A 9,052-nucleotide genomic window follows, 5' to 3' on the forward strand; every position below is an offset into this window, starting at 1 on the left:
AACAAAACAAAAACAAGGGAGTGACAGTTTGACTAATATAAATAAAGACATTAACACATACAAATTAGTTTCTTATGTTACAGAAGAGAAAACCTGTTCCTTTCCCATGCCTATGGGGCTTTTACAAAGCTGGTTGGCAACACACACAAAAACCTTAATACATTCCAAACAGCAAAAAAATGTGCAAGACCACTTTCTTTGATCACACTGTAAAAAATAAAAGGAAATAAAAATTAATAATAAAATGGCAAAAAAAGAAAACAAAATTCAGATGCTTTGAGATTAAAAAAATAAATCTTCTAATTAATTTTCGAGTGAAAATTAATAAAATTAGAATAAAACTACATACTATCAAAAAGCATTACAACGAGAAAAATAAATTTTAAACTTTATGAGATATTGCCTAAGCTCTTCACTAAAAAATACTTCATATGGAAGATATAGTGCCTTAGCTTGCTCAATATTCATTTCAACTTTCAGTCAGGGGGGCTTTCTGAATGACAGGAGCTAGAAAGCTAAAGCCTACTTTTACATGACTTCCTCACAACTAGATTTTTGGATGTGAAATTGGTTCTTCTAAGAGATGCACTCTTGTGAGTTTTAGAACAGCACTGTTCAATAGAAATTTAATCTGAGCCACACATGCAATTTTAAATCTTCTAGTAGGCACGTTATAAAAAGTAAAAAGAAAACAGATGAAATTAATTTTTAATACTGCATTTTACTTTACGCAGTATATTCAAAATACTGTTGTTTTAACATGTAATTAATATTTAAAAATTGGAATGTTTTACATTCTTTTTTTTCCCATTTAGTCTTTGAAGTCTGGTGTGTATTTTAAACTTAGAGTACATCTCCATTTGAACTAATCACATTTCAAATGCTCAGCAGCCACATGCGGCTAATGACTACCGCGCTGGGCAGCAGAGCTCTAAATAATGAAAACGGGGAGAAGCAGTTTCCTGCTGTAGAGGCAGTTTCTCCTGGTACACACTGGTAGAGAAGTTGGGTTTTCTGCAGGGGAAATAGATGAAGTGGTGATAGCGACTTGCTGATTTCTGGATCAAAGCTAAGTAGTGCGTTCATGAAGTCAGCATTTCCAGCAATTGGCATCCCAATTCCTCCCTTTCTGATTGTATCAAATGTGGTACCTCCCTAACAGGCTGGTTCTGTGGTCTTCTTCTGGGGTCATTCCTGCTGGATCAGAATCAAGCTTGCTTCTTCAGGCCTTCCAATGTCTAAGTGTACAATCCCAACAGATTTCTTTTTGCTTAAAATAGAACAGTTTTTCCTCCTGCAACTAAACTCCAAATGATATACTACATTATAATAAATCTTCTCAGGCTTAAAAAATAGAAGTACATATGCTGAGAATTTTTAACTGTTTTTAAACCCAACTTCAATAAGATGAGTATAAAATGTAAAAGATATCAATTAATAGAAAGATAAATTAACTAAAAAAAAAAAAGAAAATCATTTTTACTAGTCTAATAAGTAAATAAAACCTAATTGGAAATTAGGCATAAAGCATAAAAGCATAAAAATGAAAACAGCATGAGTTGTACAATAAAAAACTAGAAAATTATAATAAAACACTGTGTTTACATCAGTCTTTGTAAATTTTAAAATCTTAATCAAACTAATGAAATGAAGGTCATAATTTTCTAAGAAAAATGAAATTATCAAATTTGATTCAAGATACAGTAAAAACCTGAATATCCATGAAAGAACCAGGCATCTCAAAAGATAGAATATCATCTTTCTACAAAGGAACTTCTACTAATGGAAAAGTCACTCTAATCCCTGTATCAGATGTACCAGTTGGAAAAAAATTAAAAAGTCAGCTGAGCAGAGACTAGAGTCTTTAAATTCTTTAGGTTGCATGCTGCTAAGCCTCCAAAGTTTAGAGCATGCAGCAATCAGAAATATTCATAAAAGTTAGTGGGGAAAACTCGTAATCTCAGTGATGAAAAGTATAATCTAAGCGTTCAAAAAGGTCTGTACATATGATTTATCTTAGAGCAAACAGGGTATTGATACAGAAAAACAGTTGATGCTTATGGGTAGATAATGTTTGACAGTTTAAAAGAAGCAAAATCTTTCTCCAACTTACCGTCATTGCCAAGATGAGTGTACTTTTCAATTCAGCTAACCAACAAAGTAGATGATAAAGTTACTCAGAAAGAAAGGCTATCTAGCATGTGATTTATGAATTAGAAATTAATGTTTTACTCACCTTTCCTTAATTACTAAAAAAAGTCATTATACAGAGCCTACTGTATCCAGCACTGTGCTCATGAAAGGGTGATAAAACAGAAATATAAAATATTGTAAAATGTTCAAAAGATTCATACTCATTTCTTTAGGCATCATTTTATAGTTATGGACCCATTTTGAATTTCCATTACAGCCAAATAATCAGCTTCTGGATAACTATTTTCACATTACATAAAACATATTTTGCTTCATGTAAGAAATCATGTCTTTGCCTCTTTATTCCCTAGAGTACATAACAGAATGCTGGTTGAATTGAGTTGGAAATAAAATAAAATTGAATTTAATACCCTGCATTGGTTTACTTTGTGAGTAATAAAATAACACCAACACCACCAGCAACAAATTCTACCATATAATCTTAATCTTAACAGTTAACCTGTTACTAATTTCTCTCTGAGTAATTAGACAGCTTCTGAGTGACCACATCTGTTGCTGGTGTAAGAGACAAGAGAACATCAGGAGAGTGATCTGGATGTTTTTGGTCAGTTCCCCTTCATCCATTATGTAGAAGAAATTGCCATTATCCATACTCTTTTGTCTGTGGAGACACAGCTAAGCAATGCTGCTCCCAAGATCTGGCTACAAAGAACTTCAAGTACTTTCTAAAGTACGAACACTTAAAAACACTCCAAAGAATTTGTGCCAACTGGAGACTCAGTCATCTGACTCAAATCCTAAATCAGAAACTGAGAAAGAAAATTCAGACTAAACCCAAAGAAAATGACTATAGCTAAGAGTCATACTGGCTACCTGACACTCATGCAGGTCTCCAAGGTAAGAACAGATTCAATTATTTTAGAAATGAGAGAGTTGGACATGATCTATGATCATTTCAATTGTTATGATTCTGATGATCCATGCCAACAGTTTCATTAAAAGAGTCTAATAGCTGATATTTTAAAAATTAAAACAAGTTTTCTGACTACGTCACCTCACTCTATACATTTGTTTAGTTGAATTATATTGGTTGACTAATTTTAATTACATTTTCTAAATTACTAATCACAAAATTTGAAACTACCCCAGTATTGCCAAATATGATGGAGAAAAATATCATCTAATTCCCTGTTTTTTCTTATGATATTCTTTAGTTTAAAAACCAATTTACAAGAATTTTAGGAAGCTAGCTCCATAAGAATAGATCTAGAACTATTTAGACTAAATTCCCTACCTAAAAGAAAGAGAGAACAGATAATCATAGCAAACAAATTACATACTATATGGCCAAATATAATCAATTTTGTGCTCAGTTGATTGAGAAAAGATTTCTATAGTCAATAATTATTCAATATCTTTGTATGGTAACTATTGTGACAATTATTTTGAAATGTATAGAAATATCGAATCACTATGTTGTGTAACAGGAACTACATAGTGTTATAGGTCAATTATACTTCAATAACAAATAAGCAAACTGATAGAGATTAGATTCGTGGTTACTAGAGTCAGGCGTGGGGGAGGGCGAATTGGATAAAGGTGGTCAAAAGGCACAAACTTCTAGTTATAATATAAGTACTAGGGATGTAATGTACAACATTATTAGTATAATTAACACTGCTCTGTGTTATATATGAAAGTTGTTAAGAAAGTAAATCCTAAGAGTTCTTGTCACGAGGGAGAAATATTTTTTTCTATTCCTTTAATTTTGTACCTATATGAGACAATGAATGTTCACTAAACTTATTGTGGTAATCATTTCATGATATGTAAGTCAAATCATTATGCTGCACACCTCAAACATACAGTGCTGCATGTCAATTATAGCTCAATAAAACTGGAAAGAAAATTTTAAATTAAAGAAATTTTTAAATGTTTAAAAAATAAAATATTTTATTATTATCTGGGTAGAGTTTATCCAATGGAATCTTTAGGACATAATGAGAATCACTCTCACACTCAAATCTCAGAAAAATTACATGTGTAGGTAATAAGTCTTAAGAGATTGTCAAAAAGTTTGAGATTCAATTAAATTAAATACATTTACTTAGTCTGGGGGATATAAATTTTATAAATAAGTATAAAGTATAAAAAATAAATAAAATAGATACCCAAGAAAATATTTATTTGATCACAGAATCTTGCTCTTTTTTTTGAGGAAGGATTTTTTTTTGATTGAACTCATGTTTCTTGGAACATTTTTAAATGTCATAGCACTAAGGAGGTACGGAGCACTTCAGTTTTTCTAAGTGAGGATAAATTTATAATTCCCAAAGCAACTATAGTCCTGAAATGTTGAAAAACTATATATAAGTGTTAAGTGTAAAACTCTTTTAAAATGTGTATTATTTATACCAAACACCCTAATGTAAATAATGCATTAATATGTTCACTACTGTTATTTCTATTAACAATAGAAAGATTAAAATACAGAAAGTTATAAAATATATGTGAAATTTAAGAAAAAATAGAAGGTTATTACCCAAAGTAAAATGTAAAGAGAGAATATTTTTCATAAATAAGGCCAAGTAAGATAAACAGGATTTAGACACACCAAAGGAAGCAGAAAGGTACTTGCTTTTTCCTCTTTCATTCTCCCTCATATTCTCTTTTAAGGTACAAGACCCCCATGAATACTCTTCCCTCATTCTCTAAAGTGAAAGCTATCACTTTTCATAGAACATCTATAAGCTTTCATTTGTTCATCATATAAGGTATTTATCACATTTGATCAAGTTACTTCTGACATCCACCTTACTAAATTGTACATTCAGGGTGATGACCATATGTCATTCATTTTTCTGTGCCTATGTTTTCCTGTTAATATATATTGATCTCAAACAACTAGGCATCATTATAAAAGTTATAGTTGTTACAACTAAATTTATCAGAATGCCAGGTGCTGTGCTATGTGCTTTGAGAGTTAAGGCCATGATATTCTCATTCAAACCGTATGTACTTATTTATGCATTTATATATTATGCATTTATATTTATGCATTGAAATATACTTAACTAATTACTTAATGTCTTAATTTAAGGAACTAAACTAACTAAGCATAGTTGCTTTATGGGATTAATTAAAATATAGTAAAATTGTATCATTCTAAAATTTGAGCATATAAAATTTGCAAAAATAGTTGCTTAAAAAATGTCAAATAACTGTCCAGTTTTATTTGTAATATATAGTCATTTTCTTTTTTCTTTAATACTTAGCTTATATCATCATTGAACTTTTCACACTTTTCCATTTATTTGTATGCATTTTAATTTTCTTTAGTGTAGTAACTGACTGCAATGAAATATCTGAAAATTTGAAGAAAACTTTCTAAAGATATATTTTCACCCTCCCAAACTTGAATTAATACTGTGATCTGAAAAAAGAAAAAGTATTCTACGAGCCTTGCTGAGGTTCTTTTCTGTCTTTTTCTGTAGTTCCTATAGGGACTCAGACTGGACGAGGAAATTTATGTTGGCTAACAACTTCTGGTTCTCACTAGAGGTCGCCGGATGTCAAATAACTGACCAGCCAACAAGGACATAGTTGCCAAATGTAGTCTGCATAAAGCATCCTTTTTGTACAATATGGGTAATGCCTCACACAGCACACCAATTAGAACACCATACTCTAAAACATATTAAGGCCAATTAGTGCCTAGCTCCTGCACTGGTTCTGTCTTTGAAACTAAGAGCTTCAATGTTATGTGGCCTTTGAAGACCTGGCAGAAAAACAAGATCTGAAGGATTGGTATAACATTCTTTAGGGCAAATGCATCAATGTAGTTAAGATTATCTGATGACTTAGGTTATTATTATATTTTCTCTCTTTTATGAAGTGCTAGACATATTTAATGAGCATCACAATCAATATTATAAATTCAACTTTTACAAAATCAATAATTCTTTAAGAGTTTACTTATGTTGCTAGAAAAGGATGTGACATCATCCTGTCCTTTACTCAACACACTTGAGTAGGTTCCACAGGCAAATATTCATCTGATGATCTCAATTTCCAAATTTCATCATATACAGTACTTTCAGTATTCAAATTCTGATGTGGAGCTCATACTTTTTTTTTTTTTTTTTGCGGTACACGGACCTCTCACTGTTGTGGCCTCTCCCTTGCGGAGCACAGGCTCCGGACGCGCAGGCTCAACGGCCATGGCTCACGGGCCCAGCCGCTCCGCGGCATGTGGGATCTTTTCCGAACCAGGGCACGAACCTGCGTCCTCTGCATCGGCAGGCGGACTCTCAACCACTGCGCCACCAGGGAAGCCCCTGGAGCTCATACTTTTGATTTTTTGCCCATCATATTAACTAGAACATTAATAAAATAATGCTTAAAATATATACAAAAATATCTCACAACTATACATCCTCAGGAGAAATTTTAAATGGAGAAATCATTCCAAAAACATACCCTAAAATGAGTGATAAGGTTAAGGGGTTAATCTTATGGAAAAATATATTATGACAATTGGGGAAAACCAGATTCCATCTTCGAAATTCAAAATTAGAAATTTAAAACTTAGAAATTCAAAAACCACAGAAAATCTTTCAGATCAAAAGAAATAATCACTTCAGCCTATAGTACTTGACATGTGAAAGAAACAACTAATTTTGCAATAAAATAAGTTCTATTGAGCTAAACGAAAATTTATCATCAGATTATTCACTTTACTATTTATTATTTTGGGAAATTATTTATTAAAAATAACTCAGATAACTGAGGTCAAAACAGTAAATATAGATTTAACTAGGGGCAAGTGAGTTTTGGGGGGTAACAAGAATACAATTTAGTAACTGGTCTGCTCTGATATTGTTTTTTGTATAGTTAAGATCATTAACAAAAGATATGAAGAGCTTATTGTTTTATGATCATTTTATTATTCTTGGAGAGCATGTCCTGTGAACTGAGGCATTTATGTACTGGGTTATTAGAATAAAATGGCTAGTAAAAGATTCTACTACATATTGAATTAATTGCTCTACTAATTGTTTTCCTGTCTTACTAGTAATTAAGAGCAAACAGCTCAGGTTCTCTGCATGTGGCCTGATGATTTCAAAAGAGAAAGCCATAAACTTTGCACTGATTTTAAAGCCAAACACATGACATTTTCCATCTCTCATAGCAATTGTTATTAGAGAGTAAGAAAACAAAGGAGAACCAACTCATTTTTACAGGTTCAAGAAATGTTTAAAACTTGTTATTCATTTTGAAATTATTAAAGCATTTTCTTTCAAAACGGAGCTGTATTTAGAAATTGGTCTCGCAATATAATCACTTTTTAGTTTGTTGTTGGAACCCATATGAATGAAACTTTTTTTAATCCTTCTGAAGAAAAGTGAGAGAGAGAAAAAAAGGTAGCGACCCACTACATTTCTGTTACCACCAGAGTACTTAACAGTGAGGATTTGGTACTAAGCACAGCCTTAAAAATGAACTGTGACCACAGTCACAGATGGTGTTTTTGGAGTAGTTCTAATAATTTGGAAAACACTGGGTATAACCTTCTATCAAATACATGCTAACTAAAGTAGGAAAAGGAGGAAATTATGCAGAAATGTCAGCACTTTTCCACGAGCAAAAAATGAGGGCACCACGCCCATCTTCATCTGAAATAGCTAAATAATTGATGGTGAGGGGTGCTTTCAAACCTTGTCTGAGTAATTAGCTTTCGATAACCCAGCTCTCCTCAGTACTCTGGCAAAGCAATGTGAATATTCCAGTGCTCTAGTGACCTGAAGAAATCGGAATCCACTGGCACAGCTGTGCTCTGCTCTGCTGACAGATTTTTTTCTTTTTAGTTTTAGTTGTCAGACATAGAGTAAGTCTGAATAAAAACTTCCCCAGGAAGTGAGGAAGAGGAAAAAATGAAGGAAATTGTCCCCTCTGAGTTGTAGCCACTTCAGTATCTTAGGGTTTTAGAGTTGCTGTTGCTAGCCTTGAACAAACCTTGTTCACCTATTTTAAGGACCATCAGTTAATGTTGTTAAAGTGCTTCGAAGATGAAAAGCAATAAATATACAAATAAACACACCTCAGATGCTTCATATTGATTGGGGGTTGGTTATACAGTGCAAAAATATTGCTTTAGTGGTTGGAAAATCGATCCAGAGTGAGTTATCATGCCTGAAGCTGAAGGCCAAGGTCATTAATTATTGCCACCTGAGAGCCGCCCAGTGCAGCTTACAAAATAAATCTGGCCTGGCCCCAGAACCAGACCCAGAGCATGATGGAGAGTTTAGAAATACTCACAGAAAAAAACAGTGTTCAAATGCAGCTGCAAATTGTGAATAGAGTTAAATAAGTTACAAAATAACTTGGTGATTTTACAATGCATCATAAAAACTGATGTCAAACAAATTTTAAATATATACCAACCAATTACCCAGCAACAGTTTTTCCAGTGTTACTCAAAGATGTTTGCTTTGATAAATCTAGGCTGTCAGAAATTTATTGTGAGAAGGTAGATTAATCAAGTTAGCTATGGGGTATTACTGCTACTTGGACATTTAGCTGCTTACAGGTAGGGACTAGAAAGGAGAGATAAAAGCCTGAAATCCCTGAGTGCTGTTATGAATATAGGCATTCTTCTTTTTCATTCTCCCTTCAGATTCTCTTTTTACCTCCAAAGGAATTATCTCGTATTTCCCAACCATTTTGTAAATACTTATTACAAGTTTCTTTTCAGGGTATCTGATTTGATTGTGATCTCATGGATATTTTTTATTTGTGGGCGTGAGGAGGTGAGGACTTCGTAGCCACAAATCTCCTGTCAAACACCATGTTCCGTGCTAAGTGATTTATATACCGGATATACGAGATAACCACAGGA

The sequence above is a fragment of the Globicephala melas genome, chromosome 5, assembly GCF_963455315.2.
Source record: "Globicephala melas chromosome 5, mGloMel1.2, whole genome shotgun sequence".
In the NCBI taxonomy this organism is placed as follows: Eukaryota; Metazoa; Chordata; class Mammalia; order Artiodactyla; family Delphinidae; genus Globicephala; species Globicephala melas.